Consider the following 26,195-nt stretch of genomic DNA (forward strand, 5'->3'; position numbering starts at 1 on the left):
GGCGAACACATGATCAAAAGACTTAGTATTCACTCAGATGGTAGGATCCCCGCTCAATACGCAACTAAACACAATCTAAAAGCAAACTGAATACATACCTACAGAAGAACGACGTATTGTTTGAAAAGAACATTTATGGGCTGTTATCTCGTCGATTTAAACGAAACGGAGAAGAGGCTTCCCATGATGCACTGCTTCCGAATACGTAATGAGCCATGAGGACGCGTGGACGTTGTTTCTATTTTCGTGTGTGGAGCAAACTCTTCACGTGAGCGAAATTCACAACGGGCGAACATGCTGGACTAACGTATTGCTGCGCCGTATAGAGAAATGGTGCTTTCGCTAGCTTGGTGATTCAAAATCCACACAGAATTGTTGAGAAAATTACCAAGCATTGAAAGGAACAGAAACGCGCGTCGTGCCATTGACGACTTTCGTTTTAGCGAGATGAGCAAAACTCTCGTCATTTGTCCTCCAGAGCGTTGTCTGCTACAGGGTGGTATCTGTTCGCAATCAACGGCCGAAAAAAGAGGCGAGATCACTCAAGATTTTATACTGGGCACACTACGCTGCGCTACGCTTTTAAAGGGAACATTTCTCTTCATATACTGCAACGGGCGATCACTTGCAGTTGTTAAACAATACACACGGAGCTTATCCCTCCACAGAAACGTCTAGCCGACACACAGAAGATTCTTCCAAAGAGAAGAGACTGCCCTGAACAGGATGCGCGCGCGCGCGCAAACACACACAATAGAAAAATGTAAAAAAAAAAAAATAATAATAATAATAATAATAATAATAATAAATAATTAAAAAGTTTAAAAAAAAAATCAAACAACTGTTTTCTTATTTTCCCACAGAGCAAAGGAGGGAGGAGGTGCACCGTTCCCGGAGGTACTGCAATACCGGGTCGATGCGTGGAGTGGACGGAGCAAGCCCCTATTCCATCTCCCTGTTCCAAAAATCAATTTAATATATGGTCCCCGGGTAGGGGACGTATCAGATATTAAACTGATAAGAACAGATACTACACTTGATCTTAGCCAAAAGGCCGAGAAGCGATACCAGCCGCCTACCAAACCCAGGGTAGCCATTCAAGGCATCGAGAATGACCCTTACGGCGATAAAACTACGCATCACGGATTTTCACAAAAACACTAGGAACCTATACTACTATTCAGGTTCCATTACGAATTGCCCGAGAAACGTCGTGCTACACGTAGTCCGGGGACCTGAAAACTCAAGTCTTTCATAACATTAAATATGGTTGCTCGCCGACCAATCAAATACAAGTAGTCTAGATCAAGTCTTGCCTCTGCTACCTCTCCTTTATTAATAGTTTAGACACCAAATACCTGTTCTGGATTTCGACTTAACACCACTGAAGCACGAAAGTCTGTTCACTGATAAAATAATAAATATCAGCGGCATCAAAGGTTTAAATGCGCTTCCGTATCCCTCTCGTGGTTAGACCATAGACAGTACACACACACACACGTGGGCTGGACGACAGCGAAGCCACCGTGTCTCTGGCGCCCTCTATTGGCTGGATGCGGGATAACCGAACCCCGCCTATTCCCATATAAGTGAACGGCTCAGACACTCATTGTAAATTAAACATCTAGAAATTAGAAACCTCTAGACCTGCAGCACCACACTTTCAGACCGCACCATCAGCTTCATGTGACATTGTTGGGTTTTTTAGCACCGAAGTGTATACAGTACGTAATAACAAGTGCAAGTGCGGCGGTAGTCTGGTTCCAGGAGGAACTTGTCAACCTAGCGTACGGCCATGTTCCAGATAAAAGGAATACTTGAATAACCATCATTTTTAAGAGAGTGTATGACTTCCAAACACTGGGGGAAACGGGCCAAAACCGATATATACTAGCAAGCTAATAAACTACAACACCCATTAACGAGTTCTTCCCTTTACAAAACTAGCACATGAACGTTTGCTAGGTTAACAAGTTTCTCTCGTACAAAACTACCGCTCCACTAGCACTTGAAAGCTTAAGTGCTAGTCTTCACATAATTTGGGGGTGGGTGCAATCGTGTTCTGTGCATATCCCCTCACATCAACATATCACATTTATAAAAAGCAACACCGACCAGTTTAACCTCTGTGTGCACCTCCAATTTAAGCGATGTATACTTCTACACTATAACACTAGCTATCTGAAACTATACATATAGCACAATGATCATTCGTCATTCAAATTGAATTAGACACTTGGGCCAAGACAGTCATTCAAATCCAGGCGCCCCCGCCCTCGCCCCCCCCCCTCCCCCTCCTCGTTATTTAGCTTCCATGTGAGCTCATCTAAATTTAAAAAAAAAAAAAAAGGATTTTCCGCTAGGTGTCATAGACATCTCCAAAGTGCCCCCGGACCTCTCCGATTGCACAAAAAGCCGTCAGCCACCATACATCCAAGATTTGTTTCGCAAAAACATCACAACGATGTTTGACAACGTAGTAAAAACAATATTAGTTTCATTGCTAAAAGGATACACGATAGTAGCTTCACTGCTAATAGGATAAAAAGTTATACCGGGGAGAACACATTGTAAATACTGTAAATAAATAGTACGCATTCTCTTATGTACAAACGTTCATTTAGACTTACGAAAGCCGAGCCATTTCCCAGCGGGAAACATTTGTAATGGGAACATCGTAGTCCATGTTCGAAGCTACTGAACCGTCACGCTCCGCTTCCAGCTCATATGTGCACGCAAACAACTCCACGTTTACTTCATCTAAAGTAAACCTCTTCCTTTCCATGATGTCCAAATGTATTAGCGATCAAATCATCCAGTAAATATATCGACGACAACACCAGTTTCACCAAACAGCTTCACACGCGTACGCTACATCTTATCTGGCTACAGCGCAGCAGAGGTCTATTGTTTTGCGCATTGCCGCCCTCCCCCCTCACACCCCCTCCAAATCCACAAAGTGAACGGAAAAAAACACGAAAACAAGCACCAGCAACAGATGACGGTAACTTACCTGTACTGTGCGGGTACTGCCTGCTCTGATTGGTCAGCTCGTCCACGTTCTGCTCGCTGAACCCACAGAACGATTCCGCCCCTACACGTCTCGCCTGTCCTTCAGTCTGCGCTCGAAAACGACGTAAAATCCAGCTGTTTAACAAGAATGAATTATGCCGAGTTAATGATTAAAGATTTCAACTGATAATTTGTCAGATTTATCTGCAGGCGAACTCTTGTGTATTGCCATGTTTTGTTTTGTTTTGTTTTTAAGCGCAATACATTTTCAAGCAGCACTCGCGAAATCATTAGTTTTAGAAAATCTTCCATCTTAGAATTCATTAAGTTTATGCTGGTTTCGAAGCTCTTCGCCGTCCCGCAACAGTGAACTGGGACTGCGACATTAATTAGCCAGCTAGCTACAGCATGTAATCATAAAACCAATTGCACCGATGTAAATATAAATCCACATTCACGTGAACATTATTTAACATTTAGTGATGTAAAAAAAAAAACCCCATATCGCCATATTTCCGCGCAACGTAATCTAAAATTGAACCTGCAGCCGATTAACAAAACCATTCCAACACGCTAAGATTAATTGGGCTCGTTACCCGATCTCGAGCAATGGGTCTACGGGTTAGCTACAGCCAACAATTCGACACCGGAACACTCGTTGTAGCTAGCACACACCTTGTTTGCTTCAAACATCCTAAAACACAAACAGTAAAGCATACTTACAGGCTGTGAGCCGCCGAGTCACACACGGTTGTAACAGCTGCCGAGGCACGGAGTAAGAGAGATGAAAAACCAGGATCGAACTTCACACGGGTTTTGAAGCTGTCCTCCTTGAAGTACATTTACGGCATTTAGCAGACGCTCTTATCCAGAGCGGCTTACAAAAGTGCTTTGTCATTTACTCATAGAATACATCCTAGTACAGTACAGTAGGTTAGAATCAAACATGCCAATGAACTAGAATACTGTAGAAATACAGGGACGAATGCTGACACCTAGAAGTACAAAATACATAAGGTCTATTTTAAACAATGATGGGTGCTATAAACAATACGTGCCAGAGTTTGTTAAACAACATAAACCATACCCTACAATAAGTACTAAATTAGTCAGTCAATATGGGAGCAGTGTCAGTTGTCCTTTAGATATTCTGCAAATAGATGGGTCTTCAGTCCGCGTTTGAAGACTGCAAGGGACTCTGCTGTCTGGACAGCAGTTGGGAGTTCATTCCACCATCTCGGAGCCAGGACGGAAAAGAGTCTCGATGCTTGTCGTCCATGAGACCTGAAGCAAGGTATTTCAAGCCGAGCCGTGCTTGAGGTACGGATCGGGCTTTGACCGTTGACCTCATGTATGAAGAGGCTGGTCCATTTTTGGCTTTGTAGGCAAGCATCAAGGTATTAAATCTGATGCGTGCAGCTACAGGGAGCCAATGAAGGGAGCGCAGCTGTGGAGTAACATGTGTGAACGTCGGAAGATTGAAGACCAGTCGTGCTGCTGCATTCTGGACAAATTGTAGAGGTTTGATGGCTCTTAGAGGAAGATCAGCAAGTAGCGAGTTGCAGTAGTCTAGCTTTGAGATCACAAGAGACTGCACAAGCTTCCTGCGAGAGAAACGGTCGAATCCTTGGTATGTTACAAAGGAGGACTCTGCAAGACCGGGTTAGATTAGAAACATGAGTTGACAACGACAACTGGTTGTCCAAAGTTATGCCCAGGGAGTTCTCAAAGGAAACAGCAAGCTCATGGTAAGGCTTGGGAGTACCTGGGATGAACAGAAGCTCGGTTTTACTGGGGTTGAGCTTCAAGTGGTGGGCTGTCATCCATGACGCGATGTCAGTCAAGCGTGCTGAGATACGTCTGGAGACCTGCGTGTCAGAGGTTGGAAAAGAAAGAAATAATTGAGCGTCATCAGCATAGCAGTGGTAGGAGAAACCATGAGCAGATATTACATCACCAAGAGAATCGGTACCACCCTGGCGGTTTTGAATGCAGTAGGCACGTATCCAGAAGATAAGCAGTTGTTGACGATGACAGAGACGAAAGGAAGCAGATCTTTTGCGATTGTCTAGAACAGAGCGCAAGGAATTGGATCCAGCGGACATGTAGTCAGGAAGTCAGGAGTTGAAGAATTTCATCTGAAGAGAGAGGAGACAGAGAAGTCAGAGAGTTGGATGTTGGGGAATGCACATCGGTTGGAGGAGTGGGTAACAGAGCAGTGGAAGAAACAGTGGTAAAAATTCATTTCAACCACTGACTTCTTCATGGTTCTACCTTTGGCAGAGCATACAAAGGAGATTTCCCGTCACAACCCAGAACGCCAAATATCTTGAACCAAGTTTCCCATAGGCCCCTGCCTACTCAATTCACAACGTACGCAACCTCAAGCTCTTCCCAGGTAGACACCTCCCTTCACGACGGTGAGGTCAACACAGCGAACCAACCCCTTCAAGCTCAATTTTAAAGCAACCATTTTCAAAACCTCTTTAGACATATAATCATATTGGCCTCCCCGGTGACGTAGGCCATGCCATGCCTACATTTGTGAAGCATTTCATAACTTGGGGGAAACTCATAACAGATTCTCTGTTCACACAGATGTGATATAAAAGACAAAGAAGTTTTATTTTATCTTTTTTTTTTTTTTTGTATGAACTTGTGTTCGACTCTGCTCCTGCCTGACACACTCACCTCTCGGGTCTGTGTTGAAGGACACTCATGGAGCAATACATTTAATGTAAAAAGGAACCTGTGAAATATTTACCCAATTTTTAAAACCAGATTAAGTAGTAGATTTCCAATGTTTTACACTTCGGCAGTACACGGCAAAGGCGATCGCTGTAACTATGTGGCCTAGGTCCCCAGGCCTGCACTGAGGCATACTCAATAAGCAAGCATTTCATTTGCTCTTGAGTACGCAAAATCTGTAACTCAATTTAAAAATGGATTGTAGGTGGGATTTTGCATAACTTGGATTGGTGGAGTCACGAATACTATAGAACCACGTGATCCAATCCCCTCATTTCAGGTCCATATTAAACTTTCTCCTGGGGAGGAAATGGTCCAAAGTCAAAATTGCAAAACATTATGCTTGGTGATCCTAGCAACACCAAGCTGGAAACAGGGAAATTCACTTACACAGTCTTCTGTATGCAGTGATAAAATCATGAAAAGATTTACACGTTTCACTTTGCGAACAAGGTGGATGAACCGTCTGCCTTACTGAACAACCAGTGGATGTACAGGGAGCGTACCTAGCGTGGGAGTTCTCCTACTCCACTGCTGTAGTTGTTTACGTCCCTCCGTGGGCTGTGTCGAAGAGCGCTAGCGACATCTTTCACTCGGTCATCGCGGGACTTCAGAGAAAACATTCCAACGCCCTCTTATTGATCTGTGTTTATTTCAGTCATGTCTCCTTTTCTCCTGTCCTCACCAACTTTAAACAGTATGTTAACCGTGCAACGAGAGGGCATAACCTTTTGGACCATTTTTTACGTCAACGTGAAAAAAAGCATAGAAAACGGGTCCGAACAACACAGCAGATGTGTTGAATGGGATGAAAAGCTTGACAGTCTGTAGAGTACAAGGAGATCAGGCATTTGCATCTGAACTTAATCTAATGTTTCAACAGGTTTGACACAACCCCCACCACTGTGTGCTCAGACGGTGAGACTAGGTCTCCACCCAACCTGCCCCCATTCACACCTCTGTTGGAGTCCCTGCTCTATGACCCATCAACACCCCTGTCACCCTCTCTGCTCTCAGCAGACTTCTGACCCCAGAGGACAGCCTCGTTCCTGCCAATAGCTCCCTTCAAAACAACATTAAAATAACACTTGACCAGGACCAATTCTGCCATCCTCCCTTCATCTCTTCCCCCACAATCAGGAATTCTTAGCTCCCTGCATACTCCCTCATCACCCAGCCCTACCTTCACCATCGTCCAGGTAAAGCGGGAGCTCTACGGGCTTCACAGTCACAGAGCTAGTGGGCCTGATGACATCTGTACTCCTAAAGAATTTTAAAAGTGAACACAACACACAGAATTAAAACAAGAAGCTTGCCATATAAATATGAGCTAAGAATCTTTGATGATGGGAGGTACACTGTTCACAGAGGTGCTGCGATACTGGGTCTGTGTGTGGAGTGGATGGAACAAGCCCCTATTCCATCTCCCTGTTCCAAAAATCTATTTAATATATGGTCTCCAGGTAGGGGACCGGAATTACAAATAGCAAACCTCTGCAGAAAAATCATCAAACAATACCTATGTTATATGCAGACATGCTAATGCTAATGGTACTGATGAGGAAACCACACCCTCGAATCAGAATTTAAATTGCCCAATTTTTATTATTTTTTTTTTTTACCTGCTAGTCTCCACAGTAACCTCTGCTGGCTTGAAAGCAAAAGACAGCCACACGCAGGGAGAAATACTAGAGTACCAACTATATAAACAAGGCAGTACGTCCTTCAAGAAGAGAATAGATTGAATATGATTGAATGTGAAGGCAAACTTTGCCTGTCTTTTCAGACTGAAGCCCTAGATCTGGTCCACAGCCATCCTAATATACATGTTTAACACATAAACTGTCTTTTTTAAATTGGTTGTGCCTCACATCATTTGTATCAGATATTTCTAAAATGTTGCTTCCCTTTCTAGTGCTGTTAGTTTTAGTGAACTCTAACCTTATCACAAAGCCTCGTTGGGTGTTCTTTAGTTTAAATCGTACTTCTCATTCATTCTATCTTTTTCAACCGTGCCATCATTCCTCCAGATTCAAAGGGGACAAAGAAAACACATGATCTGGATGTCTGTCACAATTATCCTAAATTAAGTGCAACTGACATGCTAGTGACCAGCAATGGCCCCCTGACGACTGATGAACAAATAAGCAAACTAAAAACGACTTCTGCATTAAAACAATTCGACATGTAAGCGGGGTGTTAATGGATGGCTTGTTCCTTTTCATTTTTGCTATGCTCCTGGAGGGCTTAGACCCCCATTCACACTCACGCGTCTGCCGTTAACTATCGGCAGAGGAAAAACAAAAAACAAAAACAGTTGACTTTCTCTTATGGTAATTCCTGGTTTAAAATTCTAGCTAGGTCACTTTGTCCGTGGAAAGTCATTGGGCGTGAATGATGTCACACGACCCGTTTATTTACATTTAGCTAACGCGTTTATCCAAAGCAACTTATAATTACAAACGAGTACAGCTTGAGCTACTAGGTTAAGGGTCTCGGCTCAGGTGCCCAAGTTGAACCAGCAACCTTTTGATTGCTAGACAAATGCCTTAATCACTGAGCCACCACTGCCTCAAAGCCAATCAAAAATTATTTATTAGACTTTGGACCGAATTTATTGCATCTGTCACATCTTTCTCTGCATTAGCTTGGCGCCAACTCAAAACCAGCCCAACGATCTTGTGAGACACAAGTTAGCAGAAACACAAAAGATCGACGAGCCTTATTTATGTGCTTTACATAAGTACCAGCTTCATGGAGGAAGCTTCTGAATATGCTGAACATAATCGTGGACCTTATTTCTCGTCTCCAAATAGCGGACTAGGCGGCTGACTACCTTTCGTCTTTAATTGGTATCTCAAAATGTTTTCATCATACACTATGTCATATTGCAGCCAACGTCTATACAGACGCACGTACTTGGGCAACATACGCCATACATTGGTTTAAAACTAGGCCTACATTTTCAAATCACATATGACCAAAAGGCCGAGATAGAGCACAGTTTCTCAGGAAGAAAACAAAAGGACACGTGCGCTATTGCGTTTAATGTTTTCATATCTGCCACTAGCCTCTATTCGTGGCAAGCAGTTTATTAAACGACCAAGATATTTTAGCTGATTGTCGTCTCATCAACAGTCACGCAAAAGAACGTCTAGCAGTCATTGGCCTGTGGCCTCGGTAAACCGCTGCAAATGTTACTTTAAACACGCACCTATCGACTGCCGTTACAAGCAAAAGCAATTTCCATACTTCGAACTTAGCACTGCTTTTAAACAGTCAGATCACGCCAAAAGATTGTTTTATTCCGAAAGAAATTAAACAATTCTAACGCGTTTGTTCAAAAGGGCGATTTTAGGCTTACGGTGAAAAAACTTGTGACGCGCACTATTACTGAGAGTAGTTTCTCTCTACAAAAACGTACCGTTACACAAATGATGATTCTGCTTTGAACAGCACTTCTCCCCATTTCCCTAATATTATTATATACTATATTTACATAGCATGTTATTTTCCAAGAAAAATGCTTACCTCACATTATACGTGCGTCTGGTTCAGAGCGGGTCTTAAATTTAGGCCTGCAAAGTAAATCCGCGTCACGGCAAGAGGATCTGCAGTTCGGTTCTACGTTTGGCAACTACTAAGTGCATCATTTCTAAAGACTAATTCCTCATACGTGCGATTATCAAGCAGATTTGGCATCACGTCCTAGACAAGTGAGAGATTAGAGAGCTAGAGGCTTCCTGGTTGACTAAAACTGCGGGCATGATTTTATTTTAGGCTTTCTATCTGAAATAGTCAACTTACTCAGTACTAAAAACACATCCTTCAAAACCTAGGTAAAACGTAGCTTCAAAATGAATCCCTGAGCCATTTATATTTTTCTTCTTCATTTCTTTCTTTGTCCTTAAAATTGTTTTGTATTCATTTTGGCAGCTTGAATTTTGGGAAAGGGTTCAGGTTCCTCTTGTTCTTAACATTTAAAGGCTTCTAAATGTGTTGTGAAACAGGTAGTCAGAAGCCACAGCATTATCAGATGCTGATGCACGTCTAGCTTCCAGAATCTGCATATATTTTACAAATTGACAGGGAAAGATGATGGAAGGTAGGGATGAGTTTGATTTCCAAACTCAGTATAGGGCTGGGCTTCCCGTGGTTCTTTTTAAAGAGAGGTATGCCTCATTTGAGTTGATCAAGTGTCTTCAAATAATCATTTTTATCCAGGTGACTACAAGCAAAGCAAAGCACCATATCCTTCATTTAATAGGTCAGTTACACTCCATGTTTATCAAAAGCATTTAATATTAATGGTCATAGTAATGCCACACAAATTCACAAAGTGTTTAAGACATGTCTGGCTCCGTTTGCTTTCTGTGTGAACTCACTAAAACAGTGCAGATTTTAAATAAATGACCACAAAAAGAAGAAATGATATATTGCAACAGGAAAAATAGATTTTTCTTTAGAAATGAAAGAGTAGTTCAAAGAGAACTCAGCACCTTCTATATCATAATTGTAACCAACATTTTCATTATATGTGAAATAATTGATTCAAGCTTAAGACTAGAAATTAAAAAGAAATTACAGTTTATCAATCGAATGGGAAATTCGATTCACACTTATCCTCATTCCAGTAAAATGCCACAGTATTTACAGTTTGATGTGAACAAAACAAACAAACAAAAACTTCTCAATTTTTGGTTTATGACAACCAACCGCAGATAAATTCTGTATAACCAAGATTATGCCTCGGTCGTCATTGCAACTGTTTTCTCCCACAGACAATGTTTAAAACAAAATCAAGCGCCACTAAATGTGTCAATTCTTAAATGTAAAAAACAGCTCTGAATTTATTTCCCCCCTACAATACAAGGTAAAGGGCAGGGTAAACGGGGTCAAAAATGCAGCAATAAGAAGCGCTTACATTTCATTTTGCTGCTAATTTCAGTTACAAAAGTGGCTTTTTGCTCTTATACAAAATGGAGCTATAGTTATTAAAGAATTAACATATAGCCCAAGTTGGGAGTTTAAGGGACAATTTACTCTTGAATCTCTCCTTTAAAAAAAAAAAACTTACAGAGCAACAAGAATAATGGAAAACCTTAAAAAAAAAAAAAAAAAAAGTATAAAAATAATCAAAAAAAAAATCAAGAGAATAAATCTGTATATTAAGCAAAAAAAGGAGAGGTAAAACACGATTCACTAAACAAATTCATGACTAATTGTTTTCTCACAAAAATCAAGAAAACATTCATGGAAAAGACCTTGTGCGATCCTAAAATGCTTTTTTCATGATAATAGATTCTCTTCCAATGGAAATAGCATGACAAAACACAAAGATTCTCAGTCACAGTAACTAAAATTGAAAAAAATCTCTTAAAACCTGTATATTTCGAACCATTAGAAACACGCATTTTATAAAATTCTTAATGCTTTAGAAAAATGTTCATATATCCATTAATATACATTTATATCTTCACTAAATTCAAGTGGCATGGCCAATATGATATATCTAGGCTTGTCTAGTTTTGAAGATAAATTAATACAATAAATTAACAGCACCATTGAAAAACTACAAACGGCATTTACACATTTCTGTATTCAAGACAGAAACAGAAAAAAAAGAAAAAAAGAATAGAGATGCCATTTTTATACATGTTTTACTGCCATTGCTACGACAGCACAAACCGTGTTTCATTGTAAGACCGTCATGTTGTGTAAGGTCGCTGATAGTAAACTGGGGTCTTAGCGGCAAATTGATTAAAGTGAATTGGTTTATGTGACTACAACACCCCCACACACCATTTCATTTTTAACATGTATTTACTGAAATCAAACCCCCTACTGACCAGGTGAAAATTCCTGTGTAGTGTTTCTTTGCAGTCTGAACATGCATCTGTTCTCCACTTGCCGTATTGCTCCCTATAGTCAATGACAAGCTCCTCATCTTGTAGCAGTGACAGCAATTTGAGCTTCCGTAGACCTGATCTTAGTCAAAAGGCTAACCAAGCGTCAGCAGCCTATGAGAGGGGTACAGTAAACATGTTATACTGTGTGAAATTGTTTTCGTGAACAAGAAACCTAACGTGCATGAAAAGCATTTTGTTCCTGTGTCACTTGTGATTTAAAGCAATAAAAAGATAAGAGACTAGCTTCTAGAAAATAAGGGTTTAATACGCAAAGCAAACACACTCAGCAAGGGTGCACCGCTGCATCGAGACCCACAACAAGACGTAAACACACACAACTATTTTTGAACCCAAGTAAATCAGGGGAGAGCGCGAACGCAGTCCCCCACTACCAGAAATTATGCAGTCGAGATTCCCACATTTGGGGAATTCGCAGGGGTCAGCACAACCGGAGTGCAATGGCTGAGCCTCGCCCTGGGTGAACCACCTTCTTGATCATGGTATCTCCCCTGCCAGGTAAGTATGAATTCCCCGTCCACACGGCGAACACATGATCAAAAGACTTAGTATTCACTCAGATGGTAGGATCCCCGCTCAATACGCAACTAAACACAATCTAAAAGCAAACTGAATACATACCTACAGAAGAACGACGTATTGTTTGAAAAGAACATTTATGGGCTGTTATCTCGTCGATTTAAACGAAACGGAGAAGAGGCTTCCCATGATGCACTGCTTCCGAATACGTAATGAGCCATGAGGACGCGTGGACGTTGTTTCTATTTTCGTGTGTGGAGCAAACTCTTCACGTGAGCGAAATTCACAACGGGCGAACATGCTGGACTAACGTATTGCTGCGCCGTATAGAGAAATGGTGCTTTCGCTAGCTTGGTGATTCAAAATCCACACAGAATTGTTGAGAAAATTACCAAGCATTGAAAGGAACAGAAACGCGCGTCGTGCCATTGACGACTTTCGTTTTAGCGAGATGAGCAAAACTCTCGTCATTTGTCCTCCAGAGCGTTGTCTGCTACAGGGTGGTATCTGTTCGCAATCAACGGCCGAAAAAAGAGGCGAGATCACTCAAGATTTTATACTGGGCACACTACGCTGCGCTACGCTTTTAAAGGGAACATTTCTCTTCATATACTGCAACGGGCGATCACTTGCAGTTGTTAAACAATACACACGGAGCTTATCCCTCCACAGAAACGTCTAGCCGACACACAGAAGATTCTTCCAAAGAGAAGAGACTGCCCTGAACAGGATGCGCGCGCGCGCGCAAACACACACAATAGAAAAATGTAAAAAAAAAAAAATAATAATAATAATAATAATAATAATAATAAATAATTAAAAAGTTTAAAAAAAAAATCAAACAACTGTTTTCTTATTTTCCCACAGAGCAAAGGAGGGAGGAGGTGCACCGTTCCCGGAGGTACTGCAATACCGGGTCGATGCGTGGAGTGGACGGAGCAAGCCCCTATTCCATCTCCCTGTTCCAAAAATCAATTTAATATATGGTCCCCGGGTAGGGGACGTATCAGATATTAAACTGATAAGAACAGATACTACACTTGATCTTAGCCAAAAGGCCGAGAAGCGATACCAGCCGCCTACCAAACCCAGGGTAGCCATTCAAGGCATCGAGAATGACCCTTACGGCGATAAAACTACGCATCACGGATTTTCACAAAAACACTAGGAACCTATACTACTATTCAGGTTCCATTACGAATTGCCCGAGAAACGTCGTGCTACACGTAGTCCGGGGACCTGAAAACTCAAGTCTTTCATAACATTAAATATGGTTGCTCGCCGACCAATCAAATACAAGTAGTCTAGATCAAGTCTTGCCTCTGCTACCTCTCCTTTATTAATAGTTTAGACACCAAATACCTGTTCTGGATTTCGACTTAACACCACTGAAGCACGAAAGTCTGTTCACTGATAAAATAATAAATATCAGCGGCATCAAAGGTTTAAATGCGCTTCCGTATCCCTCTCGTGGTTAGACCATAGACAGTACACACACACACACGTGGGCTGGACGACAGCGAAGCCACCGTGTCTCTGGCGCCCTCTATTGGCTGGATGCGGGATAACCGAACCCCGCCTATTCCCATATAAGTGAACGGCTCAGACACTCATTGTAAATTAAACATCTAGAAATTAGAAACCTCTAGACCTGCAGCACCACACTTTCAGACCGCACCATCAGCTTCATGTGACATTGTTGGGTTTTTTAGCACCGAAGTGTATACAGTACGTAATAACAAGTGCAAGTGCGGCGGTAGTCTGGTTCCAGGAGGAACTTGTCAACCTAGCGTACGGCCATGTTCCAGATAAAAGGAATACTTGAATAACCATCATTTTTAAGAGAGTGTATGACTTCCAAACACTGGGGGAAACGGGCCAAAACCGATATATACTAGCAAGCTAATAAACTACAACACCCATTAACGAGTTCTTCCCTTTACAAAACTAGCACATGAACGTTTGCTAGGTTAACAAGTTTCTCTCGTACAAAACTACCGCTCCACTAGCACTTGAAAGCTTAAGTGCTAGTCTTCACATAATTTGGGGGTGGGTGCAATCGTGTTCTGTGCATATCCCCTCACATCAACATATCACATTTATAAAAAGCAACACCGACCAGTTTAACCTCTGTGTGCACCTCCAATTTAAGCGATGTATACTTCTACACTATAACACTAGCTATCTGAAACTATACATATAGCACAATGATCATTCGTCATTCAAATTGAATTAGACACTTGGGCCAAGACAGTCATTCAAATCCAGGCGCCCCCGCCCTCGCCCCCCCCCCTCCCCCTCCTCGTTATTTAGCTTCCATGTGAGCTCATCTAAATTTAAAAAAAAAAAAAAAGGATTTTCCGCTAGGTGTCATAGACATCTCCAAAGTGCCCCCGGACCTCTCCGATTGCACAAAAAGCCGTCAGCCACCATACATCCAAGATTTGTTTCGCAAAAACATCACAACGATGTTTGACAACGTAGTAAAAACAATATTAGTTTCATTGCTAAAAGGATACACGATAGTAGCTTCACTGCTAATAGGATAAAAAGTTATACCGGGGAGAACACATTGTAAATACTGTAAATAAATAGTACGCATTCTCTTATGTACAAACGTTCATTTAGACTTACGAAAGCCGAGCCATTTCCCAGCGGGAAACATTTGTAATGGGAACATCGTAGTCCATGTTCGAAGCTACTGAACCGTCACGCTCCGCTTCCAGCTCATATGTGCACGCAAACAACTCCACGTTTACTTCATCTAAAGTAAACCTCTTCCTTTCCATGATGTCCAAATGTATTAGCGATCAAATCATCCAGTAAATATATCGACGACAACACCAGTTTCACCAAACAGCTTCACACGCGTACGCTACATCTTATCTGGCTACAGCGCAGCAGAGGTCTATTGTTTTGCGCATTGCCGCCCTCCCCCCTCACACCCCCTCCAAATCCACAAAGTGAACGGAAAAAAACACGAAAACAAGCACCAGCAACAGATGACGGTAACTTACCTGTACTGTGCGGGTACTGCCTGCTCTGATTGGTCAGCTCGTCCACGTTCTGCTCGCTGAACCCACAGAACGATTCCGCCCCTACACGTCTCGCCTGTCCTTCAGTCTGCGCTCGAAAACGACGTAAAATCCAGCTGTTTAACAAGAATGAATTATGCCGAGTTAATGATTAAAGATTTCAACTGATAATTTGTCAGATTTATCTGCAGGCGAACTCTTGTGTATTGCCATGTTTTGTTTTGTTTTGTTTTTAAGCGCAATACATTTTCAAGCAGCACTCGCGAAATCATTAGTTTTAGAAAATCTTCCATCTTAGAATTCATTAAGTTTATGCTGGTTTCGAAGCTCTTCGCCGTCCCGCAACAGTGAACTGGGACTGCGACATTAATTAGCCAGCTAGCTACAGCATGTAATCATAAAACCAATTGCACCGATGTAAATATAAATCCACATTCACGTGAACATTATTTAACATTTAGTGATGTAAAAAAAAAAACCCCATATCGCCATATTTCCGCGCAACGTAATCTAAAATTGAACCTGCAGCCGATTAACAAAACCATTCCAACACGCTAAGATTAATTGGGCTCGTTACCCGATCTCGAGCAATGGGTCTACGGGTTAGCTACAGCCAACAATTCGACACCGGAACACTCGTTGTAGCTAGCACACACCTTGTTTGCTTCAAACATCCTAAAACACAAACAGTAAAGCATACTTACAGGCTGTGAGCCGCCGAGTCACACACGGTTGTAACAGCTGCCGAGGCACGGAGTAAGAGAGATGAAAAACCAGGATCGAACTTCACACGGGTTTTGAAGCTGTCCTCCTTGAAGTACATTTACGGCATTTAGCAGACGCTCTTATCCAGAGCGGCTTACAAAAGTGCTTTGTCATTTACTCATAGAATACATCCTAGTACAGTACAGTAGGTTAGAATCAAACATGCCAATGAACTAGAATACTGTAGAAATACAGGGACGAATGCTGACACCTAGAAGTACAAAATACATAAGGTCTATTTTAAACAATGATGGGTGCTATAAACAATACGTGCCAGAGTTTGTTAAACAACATAAACCATACCCTACAATAAGTACTAAATTAGTCAGTCAATATGGGAGCAGTGTCAGTTGTCCTTTAGATATTCTGCAAATAGATGGGTCTTCAGTCCGCGTTTGAAGACTGCAAGGGACTCTGCTGTCTGGACAGCAGTTGGGAGTTCATTCCACCATCTCGGAGCCAGGACGGAAAAGAGTCTCGATGCTTGTCGTCCATGAGACCTGAAGCAAGGTATTTCAAGCCGAGCCGTGCTTGAGGTACGGATCGGGCTTTGACCGTTGACCTCATGTATGAAGAGGCTGGTCCATTTTTGGCTTTGTAGGCAAGCATCAAGGTATTAAATCTGATGCGTGCAGCTACAGGGAGCCAATGAAGGGAGCGCAGCTGTGGAGTAACATGTGTGAACGTCGGAAGATTGAAGACCAGTCGTGCTGCTGCATTCTGGACAAATTGTAGAGGTTTGATGGCTCTTAGAGGAAGATCAGCAAGTAGCGAGTTGCAGTAGTCTAGCTTTGAGATCACAAGAGACTGCACAAGCTTCCTGCGAGAGAAACGGTCGAATCCTTGGTATGTTACAAAGGAGGACTCTGCAAGACCGGGTTAGATTAGAAACATGAGTTGACAACGACAACTGGTTGTCCAAAGTTATGCCCAGGGAGTTCTCAAAGGAAACAGCAAGCTCATGGTAAGGCTTGGGAGTACCTGGGATGAACAGAAGCTCGGTTTTACTGGGGTTGAGCTTCAAGTGGTGGGCTGTCATCCATGACGCGATGTCAGTCAAGCGTGCTGAGATACGTCTGGAGACCTGCGTGTCAGAGGTTGGAAAAGAAAGAAATAATTGAGCGTCATCAGCATAGCAGTGGTAGGAGAAACCATGAGCAGATATTACATCACCAAGAGAATCGGTACCACCCTGGCGGTTTTGAATGCAGTAGGCACGTATCCAGAAGATAAGCAGTTGTTGACGATGACAGAGACGAAAGGAAGCAGATCTTTTGCGATTGTCTAGAACAGAGCGCAAGGAATTGGATCCAGCGGACATGTAGTCAGGAAGTCAGGAGTTGAAGAATTTCATCTGAAGAGAGAGGAGACAGAGAAGTCAGAGAGTTGGATGTTGGGGAATGCACATCGGTTGGAGGAGTGGGTAACAGAGCAGTGGAAGAAACAGTGGTAAAAATTCATTTCAACCACTGACTTCTTCATGGTTCTACCTTTGGCAGAGCATACAAAGGAGATTTCCCGTCACAACCCAGAACGCCAAATATCTTGAACCAAGTTTCCCATAGGCCCCTGCCTACTCAATTCACAACGTACGCAACCTCAAGCTCTTCCCAGGTAGACACCTCCCTTCACGACGGTGAGGTCAACACAGCGAACCAACCCCTTCAAGCTCAATTTTAAAGCAACCATTTTCAAAACCTCTTTAGACATATAATCATATTGGCCTCCCCGGTGACGTAGGCCATGCCATGCCTACATTTGTGAAGCATTTCATAACTTGGGGGAAACTCATAACAGATTCTCTGTTCACACAGATGTGATATAAAAGACAAAGAAGTTTTATTTTATCTTTTTTTTTTTTTTTGTATGAACTTGTGTTCGACTCTGCTCCTGCCTGACACACTCACCTCTCGGGTCTGTGTTGAAGGACACTCATGGAGCAATACATTTAATGTAAAAAGGAACCTGTGAAATATTTACCCAATTTTTAAAACCAGATTAAGTAGTAGATTTCCAATGTTTTACACTTCGGCAGTACACGGCAAAGGCGATCGCTGTAACTATGTGGCCTAGGTCCCCAGGCCTGCACTGAGGCATACTCAATAAGCAAGCATTTCATTTGCTCTTGAGTACGCAAAATCTGTAACTCAATTTAAAAATGGATTGTAGGTGGGATTTTGCATAACTTGGATTGGTGGAGTCACGAATACTATAGAACCACGTGATCCAATCCCCTCATTTCAGGTCCATATTAAACTTTCTCCTGGGGAGGAAATGGTCCAAAGTCAAAATTGCAAAACATTATGCTTGGTGATCCTAGCAACACCAAGCTGGAAACAGGGAAATTCACTTACACAGTCTTCTGTATGCAGTGATAAAATCATGAAAAGATTTACACGTTTCACTTTGCGAACAAGGTGGATGAACCGTCTGCCTTACTGAACAACCAGTGGATGTACAGGGAGCGTACCTAGCGTGGGAGTTCTCCTACTCCACTGCTGTAGTTGTTTACGTCCCTCCGTGGGCTGTGTCGAAGAGCGCTAGCGACATCTTTCACTCGGTCATCGCGGGACTTCAGAGAAAACATTCCAACGCCCTCTTATTGATCTGTGTTTATTTCAGTCATGTCTCCTTTTCTCCTGTCCTCACCAACTTTAAACAGTATGTTAACCGTGCAACGAGAGGGCATAACCTTTTGGACCATTTTTTACGTCAACGTGAAAAAAAGCATAGAAAACGGGTCCGAACAACACAGCAGATGTGTTGAATGGGATGAAAAGCTTGACAGTCTGTAGAGTACAAGGAGATCAGGCATTTGCATCTGAACTTAATCTAATGTTTCAACAGGTTTGACACAACCCCCACCACTGTGTGCTCAGACGGTGAGACTAGGTCTCCACCCAACCTGCCCCCATTCACACCTCTGTTGGAGTCCCTGCTCTATGACCCATCAACACCCCTGTCACCCTCTCTGCTCTCAGCAGACTTCTGACCCCAGAGGACAGCCTCGTTCCTGCCAATAGCTCCCTTCAAAACAACATTAAAATAACACTTGACCAGGACCAATTCTGCCATCCTCCCTTCATCTCTTCCCCCACAATCAGGAATTCTTAGCTCCCTGCATACTCCCTCATCACCCAGCCCTACCTTCACCATCGTCCAGGTAAAGCGGGAGCTCTACGGGCTTCACAGTCACAGAGCTAGTGGGCCTGATGACATCTGTACTCCTAAAGAATTTTAAAAGTGAACACAACACACAGAATTAAAACAAGAAGCTTGCCATATAAATATGAGCTAAGAATCTTTGATGATGGGAGGTACACTGTTCACAGAGGTGCTGCGATACTGGGTCTGTGTGTGGAGTGGATGGAACAAGCCCCTATTCCATCTCCCTGTTCCAAAAATCTATTTAATATATGGTCTCCAGGTAGGGGACCGGAATTACAAATAGCAAACCTCTGCAGAAAAATCATCAAACAATACCTATGTTATATGCAGACATGCTAATGCTAATGGTACTGATGAGGAAACCACACCCTCGAATCAGAATTTAAATTGCCCAATTTTTATTATTTTTTTTTTTTACCTGCTAGTCTCCACAGTAACCTCTGCTGGCTTGAAAGCAAAAGACAGCCACACGCAGGGAGAAATACTAGAGTACCAACTATATAAACAAGGCAGTACGTCCTTCAAGAAGAGAATAGATTGAATATGATTGAATGTGAAGGCAAACTTTGCCTGTCTTTTCAGACTGAAGCCCTAGATCTGGTCCACAGCCATCCTAATATACATGTTTAACACATAAACTGTCTTTTTTAAATTGGTTGTGCCTCACATCATTTGTATCAGATATTTCTAAAATGTTGCTTCCCTTTCTAGTGCTGTTAGTTTTAGTGAACTCTAACCTTATCACAAAGCCTCGTTGGGTGTTCTTTAGTTTAAATCGTACTTCTCATTCATTCTATCTTTTTCAACCGTGCCATCATTCCTCCAGATTCAAAGGGGACAAAGAAAACACATGATCTGGATGTCTGTCACAATTATCCTAAATTAAGTGCAACTGACATGCTAGTGACCAGCAATGGCCCCCTGACGACTGATGAACAAATAAGCAAACTAAAAACGACTTCTGCATTAAAACAATTCGACATGTAAGCGGGGTGTTAATGGATGGCTTGTTCCTTTTCATTTTTGCTATGCTCCTGGAGGGCTTAGACCCCCATTCACACTCACGCGTCTGCCGTTAACTATCGGCAGAGGAAAAACAAAAAACAAAAACAGTTGACTTTCTCTTATGGTAATTCCTGGTTTAAAATTCTAGCTAGGTCACTTTGTCCGTGGAAAGTCATTGGGCGTGAATGATGTCACACGACCCGTTTATTTACATTTAGCTAACGCGTTTATCCAAAGCAACTTATAATTACAAACGAGTACAGCTTGAGCTACTAGGTTAAGGGTCTCGGCTCAGGTGCCCAAGTTGAACCAGCAACCTTTTGATTGCTAGACAAATGCCTTAATCACTGAGCCACCACTGCCTCAAAGCCAATCAAAAATTATTTATTAGACTTTGGACCGAATTTATTGCATCTGTCACATCTTTCTCTGCATTAGCTTGGCGCCAACTCAAAACCAGCCCAACGATCTTGTGAGACACAAGTTAGCAGAAACACAAAAGATCGACGAGCCTTATTTATGTGCTTTACATAAGTACCAGCTTCATGGAGGAAGCTTCTGAATATGCTGAACATAATCGTGGACCTTATTTCTCGTCTCCAAATAGCGGACTAGGCGGCTGACTACCTTTCGTCTTTAATTGGTATCTCAAAATGTTTTCATCATACACTATGTCATATTGCAGCCAACGTCTATACAGACGCACGTACTTGGGCAACATACGCCATACATTGGTTTAAAACTAGGCCTACATTTTCAAATCACATATGACCAAAAGGCCGAGATAGAGCACAGTTTCTCAGGAAGAAAACAAAAGGACACGTGCGCTATTGCGTTTAATGTTTTCATATCTGCCACTAGCCTCTATTCGTGGCAAGCAGTTTATTAAACGACCAAGATATTTTAGCTGATTGTCGTCTCATCAACAGTCACGCAAAAGAACGTCTAGCAGTCATTGGCCTGTGGCCTCGGTAAACCGCTGCAAATGTTACTTTAAACACGCACCTATCGACTGCCGTTACAAGCAAAAGCAATTTCCATACTTCGAACTTAGCACTGCTTTTAAACAGTCAGATCACGCCAAAAGATTGTTTTATTCCGAAAGAAATTAAACAATTCTAACGCGTTTGTTCAAAAGGGCGATTTTAGGCTTACGGTGAAAAAACTTGTGACGCGCACTATTACTGAGAGTAGTTTCTCTCTACAAAAACGTACCGTTACACAAATGATGATTCTGCTTTGAACAGCACTTCTCCCCATTTCCCTAATATTATTATATACTATATTTACATAGCATGTTATTTTCCAAGAAAAATGCTTACCTCACATTATACGTGCGTCTGGTTCAGAGCGGGTCTTAAATTTAGGCCTGCAAAGTAAATCCGCGTCACGGCAAGAGGATCTGCAGTTCGGTTCTACGTTTGGCAACTACTAAGTGCATCATTTCTAAAGACTAATTCCTCATACGTGCGATTATCAAGCAGATTTGGCATCACGTCCTAGACAAGTGAGAGATTAGAGAGCTAGAGGCTTCCTGGTTGACTAAAACTGCGGGCATGATTTTATTTTAGGCTTTCTATCTGAAATAGTCAACTTACTCAGTACTAAAAACACATCCTTCAAAACCTAGGTAAAACGTAGCTTCAAAATGAATCCCTGAGCCATTTATATTTTTCTTCTTCATTTCTTTCTTTGTCCTTAAAATTGTTTTGTATTCATTTTGGCAGCTTGAATTTTGGGAAAGGGTTCAGGTTCCTCTTGTTCTTAACATTTAAAGGCTTCTAAATGTGTTGTGAAACAGGTAGTCAGAAGCCACAGCATTATCAGATGCTGATGCACGTCTAGCTTCCAGAATCTGCATATATTTTACAAATTGACAGGGAAAGATGATGGAAGGTAGGGATGAGTTTGATTTCCAAACTCAGTATAGGGCTGGGCTTCCCGTGGTTCTTTTTAAAGAGAGGTATGCCTCATTTGAGTTGATCAAGTGTCTTCAAATAATCATTTTTATCCAGGTGACTACAAGCAAAGCAAAGCACCATATCCTTCATTTAATAGGTCAGTTACACTCCATGTTTATCAAAAGCATTTAATATTAATGGTCATAGTAATGCCACACAAATTCACAAAGTGTTTAAGACATGTCTGGCTCCGTTTGCTTTCTGTGTGAACTCACTAAAACAGTGCAGATTTTAAATAAATGACCACAAAAAGAAGAAATGATATATTGCAACAGGAAAAATAGATTTTTCTTTAGAAATGAAAGAGTAGTTCAAAGAGAACTCAGCACCTTCTATATCATAATTGTAACCAACATTTTCATTATATGTGAAATAATTGATTCAAGCTTAAGACTAGAAATTAAAAAGAAATTACAGTTTATCAATCGAATGGGAAATTCGATTCACACTTATCCTCATTCCAGTAAAATGCCACAGTATTTACAGTTTGATGTGAACAAAACAAACAAACAAAAACTTCTCAATTTTTGGTTTATGACAACCAACCGCAGATAAATTCTGTATAACCAAGATTATGCCTCGGTCGTCATTGCAACTGTTTTCTCCCACAGACAATGTTTAAAACAAAATCAAGCGCCACTAAATGTGTCAATTCTTAAATGTAAAAAACAGCTCTGAATTTATTTCCCCCCTACAATACAAGGTAAAGGGCAGGGTAAACGGGGTCAAAAATGCAGCAATAAGAAGCGCTTACATTTCATTTTGCTGCTAATTTCAGTTACAAAAGTGGCTTTTTGCTCTTATACAAAATGGAGCTATAGTTATTAAAGAATTAACATATAGCCCAAGTTGGGAGTTTAAGGGACAATTTACTCTTGAATCTCTCCTTTAAAAAAAAAAAACTTACAGAGCAACAAGAATAATGGAAAACCTTAAAAAAAAAAAAAAAAAAGTATAAAAATAATCAAAAAAAAAATCAAGAGAATAAATCTGTATATTAAGCAAAAAAAGGAGAGGTAAAACACGATTCACTAAACAAATTCATGACTAATTGTTTTCTCACAAAAATCAAGAAAACATTCATGGAAAAGACCTTGTGCGATCCTAAAATGCTTTTTTCATGATAATAGATTCTCTTCCAATGGAAATAGCATGACAAAACACAAAGATTCTCAGTCACAGTAACTAAAATTGAAAAAAATCTCTTAAAACCTGTATATTTCGAACCATTAGAAACACGCATTTTATAAAATTCTTAATGCTTTAGAAAAATGTTCATATATCCATTAATATACATTTATATCTTCACTAAATTCAAGTGGCATGGCCAATATGATATATCTAGGCTTGTCTAGTTTTGAAGATAAATTAATACAATAAATTAACAGCACCATTGAAAAACTACAAACGGCATTTACACATTTCTGTATTCAAGACAGAAACAGAAAAAAAAGAAAAAAAGAATAGAGATGCCATTTTTATACATGTTTTACTGCCATTGCTACGACAGCACAAACCGTGTTTCATTGTAAGACCGTCATGTTGTGTAAGGTCGCTGATAGTAAACTGGGGTCTTAGCGGCAAATTGATTAAAGTGAATTGGTTTATGTGACTACAACACCCCCACACACCATTTCATTTTTAACATGTATTTACTGAAATCAAACCCCCTACTGACCAGGTGAAAATTCCTGTGTAGTGTTTCTTTGCAGTCTGAACATGCATCTGTTCTCCACTTGCCGTATTGCTCCCTATAGTCAATGACAAGCTCCTCATCTTGTAGCAGTGACAGCAATTTGAGCTTCCGTAGACCTGATCTTAGTCAAAAGGCTAACCAAGCGTCAGCAGCCTATGAGAGGGGTACAGTAAACATGTTATACTGTGTGAAATTGTTTTCGTGAACAAGAAACCTAACGTGCATGAAAAGCATTTTGTTCCTGTGTCACTTGTGATTTAAAGCAATAAAAAGATAAGAGACTAGCTTCTAGAAAATAAGGGTTTAATACGCAAAGCAAACACACTCAGCAAGGGTGCACCGCTGCATCGAGACCCACAACAAGACGTAAACACACACAACTATTTTTGAACCCAAGTAAATCAGGGGAGAGCGCGAACGCAGTCCCCCACTACCAGAAATTATGCAGTCGAGATTCCCACATTTGGGGAATTCGCAGGGGTCAGCACAACCGGAGTGCAATGGCTGAGCCTCGCCCTGGGTGAACCACCTTCTTGATCATGGTATCTCCCCTGCCAGGTAAGTATGAATTCCCCGTCCACACGGCGAACACATGATCAAAAGACTTAGTATTCACTCAGATGGTAGGATCCCCGCTCAATACGCAACTAAACACAATCTAAAAGCAAACTGAATACATACCTACAGAAGAACGACGTATTGTTTGAAAAGAACATTTATGGGCTGTTATCTCGTCGATTTAAACGAAACGGAGAAGAGGCTTCCCATGATGCACTGCTTCCGAATACGTAATGAGCCATGAGGACGCGTGGACGTTGTTTCTATTTTCGTGTGTGGAGCAAACTCTTCACGTGAGCGAAATTCACAACGGGCGAACATGCTGGACTAACGTATTGCTGCGCCGTATAGAGAAATGGTGCTTTCGCTAGCTTGGTGATTCAAAATCCACACAGAATTGTTGAGAAAATTACCAAGCATTGAAAGGAACAGAAACGCGCGTCGTGCCATTGACGACTTTCGTTTTAGCGAGATGAGCAAAACTCTCGTCATTTGTCCTCCAGAGCGTTGTCTGCTACAGGGTGGTATCTGTTCGCAATCAACGGCCGAAAAAAGAGGCGAGATCACTCAAGATTTTATACTGGGCACACTACGCTGCGCTACGCTTTTAAAGGGAACATTTCTCTTCATATACTGCAACGGGCGATCACTTGCAGTTGTTAAACAATACACACGGAGCTTATCCCTCCACAGAAACGTCTAGCCGACACACAGAAGATTCTTCCAAAGAGAAGAGACTGCCCTGAACAGGATGCGCGCGCGCGCGCAAACACACACAATAGAAAAATGTAAAAAAAAAAAATAATAATAATAATAATAATAATAATAATAATAATAAATAATTAAAAAGTTTAAAAAAAAAATCAAACAACTGTTTTCTTATTTTCCCACAGAGCAAAGGAGGGAGGAGGTGCACCGTTCCCGGAGGTACTGCAATACCGGGTCGATGCGTGGAGTGGACGGAGCAAGCCCCTATTCCATCTCCCTGTTCCAAAAATCAATTTAATATATGGTCCCCGGGTAGGGGACGTATCAGATATTAAACTGATAAGAACAGATACTACACTTGATCTTAGCCAAAAGGCCGAGAAGCGATACCAGCCGCCTACCAAACCCAGGGTAGCCATTCAAGGCATCGAGAATGACCCTTACGGCGATAAAACTACGCATCACGGATTTTCACAAAAACACTAGGAACCTATACTACTATTCAGGTTCCATTACGAATTGCCCGAGAAACGTCGTGCTACACGTAGTCCGGGGACCTGAAAACTCAAGTCTTTCATAACATTAAATATGGTTGCTCGCCGACCAATCAAATACAAGTAGTCTAGATCAAGTCTTGCCTCTGCTACCTCTCCTTTATTAATAGTTTAGACACCAAATACCTGTTCTGGATTTCGACTTAACACCACTGAAGCACGAAAGTCTGTTCACTGATAAAATAATAAATATCAGCGGCATCAAAGGTTTAAATGCGCTTCCGTATCCCTCTCGTGGTTAGACCATAGACAGTACACACACACACACGTGGGCTGGACGACAGCGAAGCCACCGTGTCTCTGGCGCCCTCTATTGGCTGGATGCGGGATAACCGAACCCCGCCTATTCCCATATAAGTGAACGGCTCAGACACTCATTGTAAATTAAACATCTAGAAATTAGAAACCTCTAGACCTGCAGCACCACACTTTCAGACCGCACCATCAGCTTCATGTGACATTGTTGGGTTTTTTAGCACCGAAGTGTATACAGTACGTAATAACAAGTGCAAGTGCGGCGGTAGTCTGGTTCCAGGAGG

At 41.7% G+C, this 26,195-nt stretch overlaps 6 non-coding genes and 2 pseudogenes across 46 annotated transcripts in view; all 8 read right to left on the reverse strand.

The window, feature by feature from the left end:
- tmem88b (transmembrane protein 88 b) overlaps positions 1 to 26,195 on the reverse strand; it is a 139,662-nt gene that overhangs the window by 29,775 nt on the left and 83,692 nt on the right. For 34 of the 41 annotated variants that reach the window (XR_014115787.1, XR_014115780.1, XR_014115779.1 and 31 more), the window contains 12 exons: positions 21,502 to 23,989; positions 19,154 to 19,233; positions 18,477 to 18,578; positions 16,988 to 17,360; positions 15,946 to 16,052; positions 15,224 to 15,357; positions 9,292 to 11,780; positions 6,944 to 7,023; positions 6,267 to 6,368; positions 4,778 to 5,150; positions 3,736 to 3,842; positions 3,014 to 3,147 (listed from right to left, as the gene is read on the reverse strand). This is a non-coding gene — a transcript (transmembrane protein 88 b). Of the gene's footprint in view, positions 1 to 1,358; positions 1,974 to 3,013; positions 3,148 to 3,735; positions 3,843 to 4,777; positions 5,151 to 6,266; positions 6,369 to 6,943; positions 7,024 to 9,291; positions 11,781 to 15,223; positions 15,358 to 15,945; positions 16,053 to 16,987; positions 17,361 to 18,476; positions 18,579 to 19,153; positions 19,234 to 21,501; positions 23,990 to 26,195 lie in introns of those variants that run through there. The other 7 variants (XR_014115798.1, XR_014115797.1, XR_014115790.1 and 4 more) reach the window with 7 other exon arrangements.
- On the reverse strand, positions 876 to 1,066 carry LOC118240312 (U2 spliceosomal RNA). The gene has a single exon (XR_014116162.1). It is a non-coding gene; the product is annotated as a U2 spliceosomal RNA (small nuclear RNA).
- On the reverse strand, positions 7,109 to 7,227 carry LOC118240314 (U2 spliceosomal RNA; annotated as a pseudogene).
- LOC145646302 (U1 spliceosomal RNA) lies at positions 12,030 to 12,193 on the reverse strand. Its single transcript, XR_014116155.1, has one exon. It is a non-coding gene; the product is annotated as a U1 spliceosomal RNA (small nuclear RNA).
- On the reverse strand, positions 13,086 to 13,276 carry LOC145646308 (U2 spliceosomal RNA). Its single transcript, XR_014116163.1, has one exon. It is a non-coding gene; the product is annotated as a U2 spliceosomal RNA (small nuclear RNA).
- LOC145646314 (U2 spliceosomal RNA) lies at positions 19,319 to 19,437 on the reverse strand (annotated as a pseudogene).
- LOC145646303 (U1 spliceosomal RNA) lies at positions 24,239 to 24,402 on the reverse strand. Its single transcript, XR_014116156.1, has one exon. It is a non-coding gene; the product is annotated as a U1 spliceosomal RNA (small nuclear RNA).
- On the reverse strand, positions 25,300 to 25,490 carry LOC145646309 (U2 spliceosomal RNA). The gene has a single exon (XR_014116164.1). It is a non-coding gene; the product is annotated as a U2 spliceosomal RNA (small nuclear RNA).

This window comes from Electrophorus electricus, chromosome 13, assembly GCF_041902795.1.
Source record: "Electrophorus electricus isolate QZ-2024a chromosome 13, ASM4190279v1, whole genome shotgun sequence".
Classification (NCBI taxonomy): Eukaryota; Metazoa; Chordata; class Actinopteri; order Gymnotiformes; family Gymnotidae; genus Electrophorus; species Electrophorus electricus.